General features: G+C 33.2%; 1 non-coding gene across 1 annotated transcript; it reads left to right on the plus strand.

The window, feature by feature from the left end:
- The first annotated feature begins 3,395 nt into the window (after window positions 1-3,395).
- On the plus strand, window positions 3,396-3,502 carry LOC113180239 (U6 spliceosomal RNA). Its single transcript, XR_013343288.1, has one exon. It is a non-coding gene; the product is annotated as a U6 spliceosomal RNA (small nuclear RNA).
- The last annotated feature ends 9,053 nt before the right edge of the window (window positions 3,503-12,555 follow it).

Genomic DNA, 12,555 nt, shown 5'->3' on the forward strand with positions numbered 1-12,555 from the left:
ACACACACCACATCTAATGCCATGACTTGTCATTCATTCAGAAGACCCTTCTTCTACCACTTCACAATGACACACCATCAGCTGTCTTTCTGAAGCCAGCTTCCATAAGCAAACTTCAGGTCTCTCCAAGGATAAGTCTCCAATTTACTGGAGTGTCTATGTATTTTTTAGTCATTTAGCCCATGTAATTCTGTCACCCTTTATTGTGTCACTTATAAAGTTTCAGAATATTCTCCCCAACATCAGCTTTTCCCTACACCCTGCAGTTTTCAGGGCATAGTGTGGTGCTTCTTAGGAAACCATCTGCCATTTTATAGCAGAAAGAACTGTGCATTATAGAGCAAAACAAATTATGCCCAGATTCTGTTTCTACTCTAACAGTATGAAAATAAAGAGAGAAAATGAAGACTGTAGATCAGTAAATTGCATAGAATGTTGGAAGTTGAGAAGTGCTATGAAGAAAAGTAACAGAGAAAGGGGAAAGTTCTAGCAACGAGAGATGTGTCAAGATTCAAAATGGAGAGGTCTAGGACTCACTGATAAGTTAGTTGGTAGTTATTCAAATATTTGAAGATAAGATTTTTTACTATAATTTTTAAAACACAAACATGACTCTATACAAATATAAAATGTACATGCAAAGAGGCTTTTTCTCCACTCAATAAAATAGGTTCATCAAGAGTAATTTCAGATTGGGGGATTACATTGGTGATTTGGTAAAGGATGTTAGAATGAGGTGGCTTTGTCCATATTGATTATGCCTTTTGCACCGTAACCCATAATGTGTATGATTTTTTTTTCTGCCAAAGAGAAATTATGTTCATCTTTATTGGTCAAAATATGCAATTTAATGTGCAACTTTGCTGACTCTTTCACCTTTCTCAGTCCGTAGTTATCAGTGAAGCTGAATCGAACCAAGTGCATTCCTGGTAATAATCTATAGGTGAACCTCTAAAGAGATGCTCCACCCCAAAAATATCATAAGGAACTCTTATGTACTTTTCCTTCACTTATTTATAAGTTTTAGATAGTTTTTCATAAGGATGCAAACAAGATGAGTATTTTTGGAAAGAGCTTTGAAGCAAAAGAGTTCTCTTGAGCCCTCAAGAATAAGTTCTTGAGACAGTTCTAAATTCTAAAAGTAGAACACTGTGACTAGAAAGGAGTAAATGAGGGAAATAAGATTTGGAGGGCCTTGGAGGCCATTAAAATGAATTTGGATTTAGATAAAATGGAATAGAGAGCCACTGAAAATCCACATGGGATCAGAGAAATGATATTATCTAATATTCAACTTTACAGGATCAATCTGCAAATTGTATAGAAGGGGTTTGGCAGCCAGCAAGAAAGCTGATTGATACCTATAGACAGTCATCCAAACTTAAACCTCTGGAATATCCATGGAAGTGGTACAAACTCAGGAGAATCTGGGTGCATTTTCTTCAGCAGACAAGGATTTTGTAATGAATTGTATTTTGGGTGAGAGAGAAGGACATTTGGACCTGAAGCAACTAGGCAGACTGAGTTCTCATTGACTAAAGCTCCTATAAGTGATACAGGTTCAAAGAGCAAGACTAAGAGTTAAGGATTATATCTATAAAGTTTGAATCCTGTCTTGTCTGATGACTTAGCCCAAAGCTTGGGTTTAACTTAAGAGTGAAGAGATGAAAGCACTTCACAAAAACAAAATACATTTTTTTTCCTTCATGGGAGATCTTTTTAGGTGAAAATTCTTCCTTTTTTTTTTTAAAATTGACATTCTTACACTAATTTCTGAAACACAAAGGGTTACAGAGTAGTAAAAGTGTAGTGAAGTAAAAGCAGAACAAAATTTTGAAAAATGCATTGCTGTCTTCTTAGAATAAAGCTTTAAGTACATGATGCTTGTCAGTAATAAGTTATGGATACACAAGTAAAGATGTAAATGAAAATGTGGGTTTGAAAATAAAGTACTAAGCCAAAATGTTTACTGAAAATTGAGTTTAACAAACATAGGATTCAACCTACACTAGTTGCTTGAGGGTCAAATAAAATTAAAAGATTATTTCCCCATGTATTTATATATACACAGCATAGAATTACTATGGTCTATTTGTAACTTCCCATATTTATTTAAACCATGTATTTTATTCCAACTGTACAAAACATTTCATTGAGGATTTTTTTTAATCACAGTAAAATTATAAAAAGTACTTTTTAAGATAGTGATAACAATAAAAAATATAAATTATTTTTTTATTATTTCCAATTTCAAATCCTTACACAATTTGATATTTAATCTATTTATATATATAAATGTATATATACAGTAGTTATATATGTAGTAGATATATATAGTAGCTCAACTTTTGATAGATAAAAAAATTAATTTTTTCACCATTGCCAAATTAAACTAGAAGAAAGTCATCATATATTTAATCATATTGAACATACTTTTTATATTTCTATTAAGACACACTTAAATCTTCAGTCATCAAATGAAACACTTTTGGATGAGCTTTTTCTTTACATTGTTTTAAAAATAACTCTATTTTTTTGGCAATTTGGAGGATAAGGCAAAGAGAACTATTTATCCTACAAGTTTGTCATATATCAAGATATTTTAAGAACCTTTTGGATTCAGAGAGAACAACTGTCTTTTTGTCAAACACCAAATAACCAAAAAGAAGAGGTAAGATTTTTGCTGTGGTCAATATTTTTAAGGAAGGAATTTTTCCCAATATTGATCATAAATATAAAACTTATTTTTTTCACTGTTTCAAATATTCCTGAGTTTATTACATTTGCATTATTAATTGTTAGCGCTATTTTAAAAAATAATTTTTTATAATTTTACATCATTAGCTGAACTTTATGGATATATTTATTCTTTGGAATTTTCTGTTGCTTTTTTATTCTCAATTACTAAATTACTTCAAAAAGGTGTTTAAAATCGTTATTAGCAATGAATGATGCACAATTTACCCATTAAATACACTAAATAATGAAATGGATTGCACAGTACCAATTCTGGCACGGAACCCTAATTGCTAGAATAGGAAATGGACCAACTTCTCTTGAAACATTGTATGTATTCTATACTTGCTATATTAAAAATAAATTGGCAACAATGCACAACTTTTTAAAGCAAAGGTTTCCCTTAATACAAGCAAAAATTTAATCTTCTGTATATGATTTTAAAAGTAAGATATATTTTAAGAAGTGAAACTAACTAAATTATTATGGACTTTGGAAAATTGCTTCTTTAAGATCTTAGCTTTGAAATCATTTTTTTTATTATTATCATAGATGCCTGTGATTTGGAATATTATAGTCTGTCAAATAACACCATGGTGTCTTATTTCCATTCTATATAATGAGAAGTGGGATTGATTTATTTTAAAATAGCATGTTTTGTACTTGCTTTGGCAGCACATATACTAAAATTGGAACGATACAGAGAAGATTAGCATGGCCCCTGCGCAAGGATGACACGCAAATTCGTGAAGTGTTCCATATTTTTCAGGGTTATACAAAATTACATGCAAGAGGAAGTAAGGGGAAAGGGAAAAATAATACAAGGGGGAGAAATAAATTACAGTAGAGGGGGTAGAGAGAGAAGAAGGGAGGGGAGGGGAGGGGAGGGGGGATAGTAGAGGATAGGAAAGGCAGCAGAATACAACAGACACCAGTATGGCAATATGTAAATCAATGGATGTGTAACTGATGTGATTCTGCAATCTGTATGCAGGGTAAAAATGGGAGTTCATAACCCACTTGAATCAAAGTGTGAAATATGATATGTCAAGAACTATGTAATGTTTTGAACAACCAACAATTAAAAAAAATAGCATGTTTTATTTAAAAGACAATAGGTACTGGATTTTCACAACCATCTATTTTAATGTGCTAAATGCATGCATATTTATATGTAAAAAGTTACAGTGTATCCAAGAGCCCTGGGATATTCACCACATGTAGATAAATAAAGGGGAAGGGTGTAAATATGTAGGGACTAAAGGAGATAAAAGGTAAGCATTTTTTTAGACTGGCTTATATTTATTAACCCTTTTGTGTCAAGTTTATCTACCATGTTTGGTATTGGAAAATATTTTGATTATTTGTCAAAAGACTAATTATTTTCTGCCCTGGCCAGTGACAGGCTGAGTCCCCAGTAGAAGGTCTATGTGGCATAATGGAATGCACCTGTATTTTGCTGCCATTTACAGCACAGTTTGAAATAATTTCTATAATTGCTTGCCACTAAGGTATATAAACTTTATAAACTGCAGTATGAACGTAAAGATATACACTTTGAAGATTTCATAATTACTTGGAGGTATTCATGTGCATGTGGCCAAATACTTGATTTAGGTTACATTTACTTATTTATTTTTAATAAATAAGGGAGCACAAAAGGAAGAACCAACAGTCTATATGTTGACCTGCTTTCCTATGTGCTGTCCTTTAGTCCAGTAGATTCAGAGCATAGTACAATAGGCGGTTTGCCTACATCCCTTAAGCTCCACTTTATCTCCAAGATGGCTTCCCCTATGGGAGCAAGAACACAATGGCATCAGGTTTCATGGAATTTTTCTAGCAAATCCTGAAGGTGCAAGCAAAATGCATTCTCCTTAAGTCACAGTATTTTAATAGTCTCACATCTCCTTATCTTAAATTAGATTTTATCTCTAGGAGAAAAAAAATCACTTTTTAGGAGTGGGGACATACTGATTGGGTTAAACCACCTAAGACCTATGGAGCGTATGCAAACCTACATGACTAGTAATAGCTGAAGGAAGTATTTCTTAAAGGAAATTTTGCTGGGCCATCTGAGAGAAAGGGAATGGATGTTGAAGAGTAAACCCTAAAAAGCCCCTTGGAGGATTTTTTTTTATAAAAATACAGTGTATTATGACACATACAAGATGCCTAACCCAAACTGGAGGCTCAAACACATTAAAACTGCATACAAAGTTGCTATGTACCAGTGGCCCATAAAAATATTTTATGAGTATGTCATAATACAGCTTAATATAGATATTAATACTTGAAAATTACATTATTATTTCTTCTCTATGTATTTCTTTTAAAAGCTAATCCTGTGCAATAAAAATATTATTCTTACTTTCTCAGAATCTATTGTTGCTTTGGGTAGACAAAGATACTGTTAAAACTACACTTATCTTAACGCTAATTTTATCTGTCATAATGATATCCTGCTGATTGCACCCACTACTAAAATTAATTAATTGATCTCTTCCACTTTGAAAGATTTTAGGATTTGACTATAAACATGATACCCCATTGACAGCAATATGCTTATGACTTTTTAACTTTACAATGGTACAGAAGCTATATGAATTCCATAGAAATGTTTTGACATTTGACATCTCTTCAGCCTGTTGTTATGCAGAAAGAAACTGTCTCAGGATGCTGGGTGGTGGCTATGAACCTCAGCTCCCCCTTATTTATTATGAGGGCATAAAAACAATGCTTTGCATTGTTCTGAGTTGCTCTGGGATGATCCATAGGCTGAACATATAAAATGTGTAGGTTTTGACTTACAATATGTTCATCTTAGTGAGTTGCTAGGGATGTATCCTTATCAGAGGTTGAGGAGCATCTTTAAGTTGAGGTATGACTATGAGACCATCTTGTGGATCATTGGCTTTGTTCATATGGGACTTGTTAGAATAAAGGAGAAGATATCCTAGATATAGAATTAATTTATTTTGGGTTCTAAACATGGTGCTTTTCTATGATGATTACTTTCATTAATATTATGAGTCTTGGATGTTTTGCTTTGCCAATCTATATATATTCCAGTTATGAGTGATAAATTAAATATTTACTCTTTAAGAAAGTCAAAAGAGGACTACATATCATTTCATATATTACCTCTGTAAAAATTATATAACAAAAAATGATACTATGTAATCAATTATTTAAGGAGAAATGTTTCTTGATAACTTTAAAATAAGTCCCTAAAATCCTTTAAGTTTTAACAAGTATTTAGTTATGTCTATTTCAAATCAAATGAAGTGCATTCTGAAGATGCTTATTCACATCTTTTCCAGGGAGAGCTACAGTGCTGGCCAGCCAATGGCAGTAATTAGTATGTGAAGTAATACCACAACTTCTGTTATGACTACTTCTGCTTCCTACTGCTTCTCCAAGCAAATTTAATGACCCACGTAAAGCTTAATGCTTTGAAATAATCTTCTCAGAAGCTATCAAACAGTTTTAATAAATAATCAATTGTAACCTAGGAATTTAATGGAATGTTGGAAATGCTTTCACATGGAAATCAATTTAAGTAATTTTTTTAAAGAGAAAAATCATGTTTCAGGCTATCACTGTGAAGACAAAAGCAATAAATGCAAGTTTTCTTTGTTCTAGGGACTTAAAATTTCCATTATACTTATGCAAGCATGGATACGTAAACCTGCAATTAATTAAGAAGCAACAGAGCTGTGCACAGGCGATGAGCTCATAAATGCATGTTCATTTGCCTACTAGAAGATGGTATATGGAAAATCAATAGAAGATAAACAATGGTCATATGAATTTCCTCCAATGGTGAAATGAGTGGGGACAACTAATTTTTTAATTTACATTTCCTATCCTGAACTACACGTTTCTTAAACATTATAGGGTTTTGGAAACAACATGCATTTCAAAGGAAGTATACTTGGTTCTTCATGATTTCCACAACATTTAGTACTCTCATGGAAATATTCTTCCCAGAGAAAAGGAGAAAGAATCAAAATCTATGGAGTAGATATAAAATATTTATAGTATAAATTTCACTTTTGCACAATAAACTTTTCAAAAGTGATTTAATCTAGTGCAAACCTCTGTAAACAGTTTTCAAAACTGTTTTCAAAACACATTCAGGTCTTTGTTCTTGAGGCGTACAGTGTGTATTCACGTGTCTCTCTGTGTGTTTTCTTGGCCAACAGGAACATTTTACAGGCCCACTTTTAGAATGCCATAATCAGTTTTAAAAAATGAATAACACTTAAAAAATATACTGGAATTATATGGAAACAAGCTCAAAAGATGTGAGAACAGTCTTGGATAAAGCAGAATTTTGTTGGGCACAAATAGAAGCGATACTGATGGCTAACTCTGCACAACAGAAAAACTCATAAGTCTGGCCATTTCTAAGAATAAAGAGGTCCTGGAGTGCTGTGGAAAGGAACTCTGTTCAAACGTGCTATTGCACAGAAGCCAGTTTGGCGGCCACACATGGGTGTTCTGCTCATGTCCAGGCCTGTCTCCACATATGAACAAGAGTGGCAGACCACATATGGAGAAGTTTGTCTGCAGAACTTCAGTCACATATTTGCATTGCCTGAGGGCCTTTCTCAATTCCATTCTAAAGAAATATAAGATGTTCCAGTTTTATTCATAGGAACCCTAAGAATAATATTCACTAGTTGTACCAGTGAGCGCTGTCAGGTCTGTGGAGCACTTAGCAGAAAACGTACCCGTGACTCTGCTCAGTGGAAATATTTCCTTGGGAGAACTAGTTCAGTCTCTTCACTCAAGTTCCTCTCAAACCTCTTTCTGCATCTGAATCAACTGGAAAACTCACTAAAACACAAGGACTGGGCCATACTTCTAGAATTTCTGATGAGGTCCATCTGTGAGAGACCCTTTCCTTCTACTTTACTGAAGATAAGACAGGGCTAAGGAACATACAGTGACCCAAAGAAACATCTATTAAAATCCTATATGATAATTTCTAAAATGTGTTTTGAACATCTTGAATAAAGTAACTATAACTTTGGCTATCTGTGTTTATATAAATTTCTTGACAGTTGTATCCAGTTACTAAGTCCACAAAAATACAATTGACATTTCAATCAGACACAGATGGTTCCTGATTTAGGATGGCTTGACTTATGGATATTCTACTTTCCATGGTGTAAAAGTCATATACATTCAATAGAAGCCATATTTTTTCTCCTTTTGTTTTTCTTTTTAAAAAAAAAAATTGTGATAGGGTCAAGTGACCTTGTAATCCTCCTTTCTCAGCCTCCCTAGTTTCTGGAATTACATCACTGCAAGACTGGGGCCAGCTCAGAAGCCATATATCATACTTTCTCAAGCCTGCAATATGGATTATGATGCTCTTCAGCAATCCTGGGCAGTAGCAGAGAGCCACAATCCTCAGCTCGCCACACAGTTACAAGAGTGCACAACTGATACTCCATGGTATACAGTGTTGCCAACACTTTTTGGATACAAGTATTCAACAAATGAAAATTATCATGAGATATTCAACATTTTACTATAAATCAGTCTTTCTGGTAGATTAACTTGTTCAACTCTAGTTTGATTTAAGTGTTCTTGGCACAGTTATGGTCTGCTAGGCCAAGATATGATATATCAATAAGTGGGGTGTGTCAAATATATTTTCAATTTATTATATTTGAACATGTAATGGTTTTTCAGGAATTTATCCCATCATAAGTCAAGGAGTATCTGCATGCAGTTTTCTAGCCTGATTCTGTTTTACTGCTATGGATATACAAAACAAGAAAGATCTAGCAGACACTGAGAATGTCACTATCCTAATCCTATTTGAATATTTCTTAGGAGTTTGGTTTGAGTAATATTTAGCTACAATAAACCAGAGTACTCTTCTGGATAAATATAATAAAATTTGATTTAATATTATTCTTGGAATCAGCAGTCAGTTTTAAGTAACTTGGGAGATGTGTATTTAAGGTCATTATTTTATTAAGATTGAAGTTATTGATTGGGTTATTTTATTTTACTTTGGTTTTGGGAAACTGAACAGACACTACACAGAAGAAAAAATATAAATAGTCATAAAGTATATGAAAAATGTTCAACATCTCTAGCAATTAAAGAAATGAAAATTAAAACTACAATGAGATTGTATCTCATTCCCAGCAGAATGACAACTCTAAAGAATACAAATGATAATAAATGTTGGTCAGGAGGTGGGGAGATAGGTACTCTTATATACTGGTGGTCGGACTACAAATCAGTTCAACCACTATGGAAAGCAGTATGGAGATTCCTTAGAAAACTTGGAACAGAACCACCATTTGATCATTATTCCACTCCTTGGTCTATACCCAAAGTACTTAAAATCAGCATACTACAGTGACACAGCCATATCAATGTTTATAGCAGCTCAATTCACAATAGCTAAGCTACATAACCAACCTAGATGTCCTTCAATGGATGGATGTATTAAGAAAATGTATTATATAGACAATTAAATATCACTCAGCCCTGAAGAATAAAATTGTAGTTATATGGTGGTAAATGGATAGAACTGAAGAATAAGTGAAATAAGCCTAAGGCCAAATATTCTCTCTGATATGTGTATATGCTAACCCACCACAAGAGAGGGTAGAGAGGGGAAGAATAGAAGTACATTGGATCAGGGAAACAAAGAGAAGGGAGGGAGGAGAACAGTAGGAAGGACAGTAGAATTAATCAGGCATAACTTGTAATCTAGTCTTGTATTTGAATACATTATGAAGGTAACCCTGCATCATGTACAACCACATGAACAATATTCTGATTAGAATGAGTTAATCTCCATGTATGTATAATATGCTAAAATACATAAATATATTTTACTGGCATGTATAACTAAAAAGAACAAATAATAAAAATCATTATTTTACAAATGCTTTGTGCTAAGGATTCTTTTGAATTTTAATGATAGTGTCTTTAAAAATCTGAACACTACTTTGAAATCAAGATGCTTCAAATTAATGGTATCTCTAAATTGCCACTTTCCCACCTTCGAATTTTCATTGTATATAATATTCTAAAAGCTGAGGGAAAAAATATTTAAGCTATCTAAAAACAATAACACAGAAACCCTGACATCTCTATGTAGTCTGAACTTACTGGGGTGTACATATATGAAGAAATGGACTTGGGTAAAAGTATTGTTTGTTCTTAGACACTCCATGAATTCTTCAAGCTTCATGAAAGTACACAGAAATTGATTAAAACTGTCTGAGGAGTCAGAAGATCAGATAAAAATTAATGTTGATTAAAATTTTCAAGAGTAGACTATATTATCCTTAGTCACTATATACTAAACACTTTTGATATGTATGCATTTCATTCTCTTACTCAGCAAATATTGCCATGACTCTCACCTATCAAATATTAATCTTTCAGTTATTGTTCATGTTTCACAAACAGGATGACCAACAGTCATTTTTTACAAATAGCTATAGGAAAAAAAGACCTGCATTTTATTTGGGAATAATTTTAATTTTCAATTAAAAAATAAATCATGCAAATTTGAGATTTAACTCAAATTTAAAGTCATCATGGGATGGAGAATTTTTCATGGACTTATGAAGACTACATATAACTGAAATTTATCCAAAGAAAGACTCGGATCTCACAGTGAATGTCACCATTATGTATATCCACAATGCACTAATGAAAAATGTGTTTGTGTGTGTGTGTGTGTGTAAATGCCAGGAAGATCAGTATGGTGGGGGGAAGGCTATAGGGAGGGAGGAGGGGGGAGGAGCAGGAAAGGATTGGGGACCAAATTAGAGCAAATTATAGTACATACATTTATAATTATGTCAAACTGCATCTTGATATTTATATAAGTAACAGGAGGCAAAAAAATACTTTAAAATTTTTAAGAAATGTGATGTCACTGGCACACTTGTCCTGAAGTTCCCACTCACATTCAAACTGTCCCATAATTACTGAGTAGAAGAGCTGGCAATGATCTCTGAAATACTACTCCAGCTCTCCCAGGTTCAAAAGAACTCCCAAGCCGTCACCACTTCAGCTCTGGATAGTAGCAGACCTTTCTAAGAAAACCTGAAAAGCCTCCTAAATTAATATGTCATAAATCTTTAAACAAGAAAGAGCCTTGCCTTAAGAAATAATTTCAGGAGATAGATTTTGCTTATTCAAAGGCTATAAGGCAGGTATATGGAGCTAAACAGAAGGTTGTAGACGTTTGGTTCCAACAGCCAATGCACTGATTCCAATCCCAACAATCACCTATGTATCTACTTATCAATCATTATTTATGCATCAGAGCAGAAGCCCTTCTGAGATTTCTGTAATGCAACAACAACACAAATGAAAGTCCCCAAACCCATGTCTGAACTATATGGGGCTAGAATTGAAAAAAGAATAGGAAATAATAAGGAATGAGGAATAAGGTTTAGAATGAAAATAAATAAAATAAAAATACCACTTTCTATTTCATGTGCATTAATTATACAGAACAACAGGTTTCAATGGACATAGTTGTACATACATATAAAATATTTTCAACCCCATTTCGCCTATTTCCCTACCATCTCCTGCCCACTGGTCACCTTTATCTTCTCTATCAATCTCCCTTCTAATTTCATGGTCTTTTTCTTTCTTTCTTTCTAGGTTCTACATATGATAGAAATAAATGCAATACCTGTCTTTCTAAGCCTGACTTATTTTGCTTAACATGGTGAACTCCATTTTCATCCATTTTCCTTCAAATGAAACATAACTTTGGCTTATGGCTGAGTATAGCTCCATTACAGGTTATATATAACACATTGTCTTTATCCATTTATCTGTTATTGAGCACATTCCCATTCCCTTGGTTGTTGTGAATTTTAATGAAATTAACATGAGTATGTATGTGTCTCTACAGAGTTCTGTTCTTAATTCCTTTGAATGTATGTGGAGGAATGACATCGTATATATAGATCTTATGGTAGTTCTGTTTTTAGTTTTTTGAGGAATTTGTGTTTTCCATAGTGGCTGCATTCATCTACATTCCCACCAACAGTGCATAAATGTTACTATTTCCCATATCCTTGCCAACATTTTGTTATTATCTGTATTATTAATGACTGCCATTCTGACTAGAGTGAGATAGAATCTCAATGGAGCTTTGATTTGCATTCCCCTGATGGGGAGATTAATGTGTAACATATAAAAAAAACTCATAAAACATAGTCAAAACCCAAATTACCTTATCAATAAATGTGCAAATAATTTGAACAGACAAAAAAAGTTCAAATAGCCAACCGTTATATGAAAATAAAGTTGAACAACTATCCTTTAGTATGTGATACTCCCAACATGGTATACATCTGGGGATGTACACCAAAATGGAAACCAATTTACTGTAGCAAATTGATGAACATTTTTGTAGTGTAAATTTTCGTATCAATTCAGGTCACACTAATTGAATTTGGTCAAGATAAGTTTTTTTTTTTTTCACTGAAGAAATTGAAATTGACAAACAAAAACAAGATTATACAAAGCAAACAAAACTATGGTATTCACAGGTTTTTGGATTTTAGAAATATGACTATGGGATTATAAATTTGACTTAAACTAGACCACTATTAATGCAAGAGAAACCTTGCAGTGCTCCCTGTGTTCTCTCTAAATTTCCTATTTGAGTCTCTACAGACAGAAAAAATATATATACGATTTTTTTTTTTTTTGAAACAGGGATTAAACTCCAGGGTGCTTAAACAGTGAGCCACATTCCCACCACTTTTTGATTTTTTTTTTCAATTTTAAGACAGAGCC

Source organism: Urocitellus parryii, chromosome 2, assembly GCF_045843805.1.
Source record: "Urocitellus parryii isolate mUroPar1 chromosome 2, mUroPar1.hap1, whole genome shotgun sequence".
In the NCBI taxonomy this organism is placed as follows: domain Eukaryota; kingdom Metazoa; phylum Chordata; class Mammalia; order Rodentia; family Sciuridae; genus Urocitellus; species Urocitellus parryii.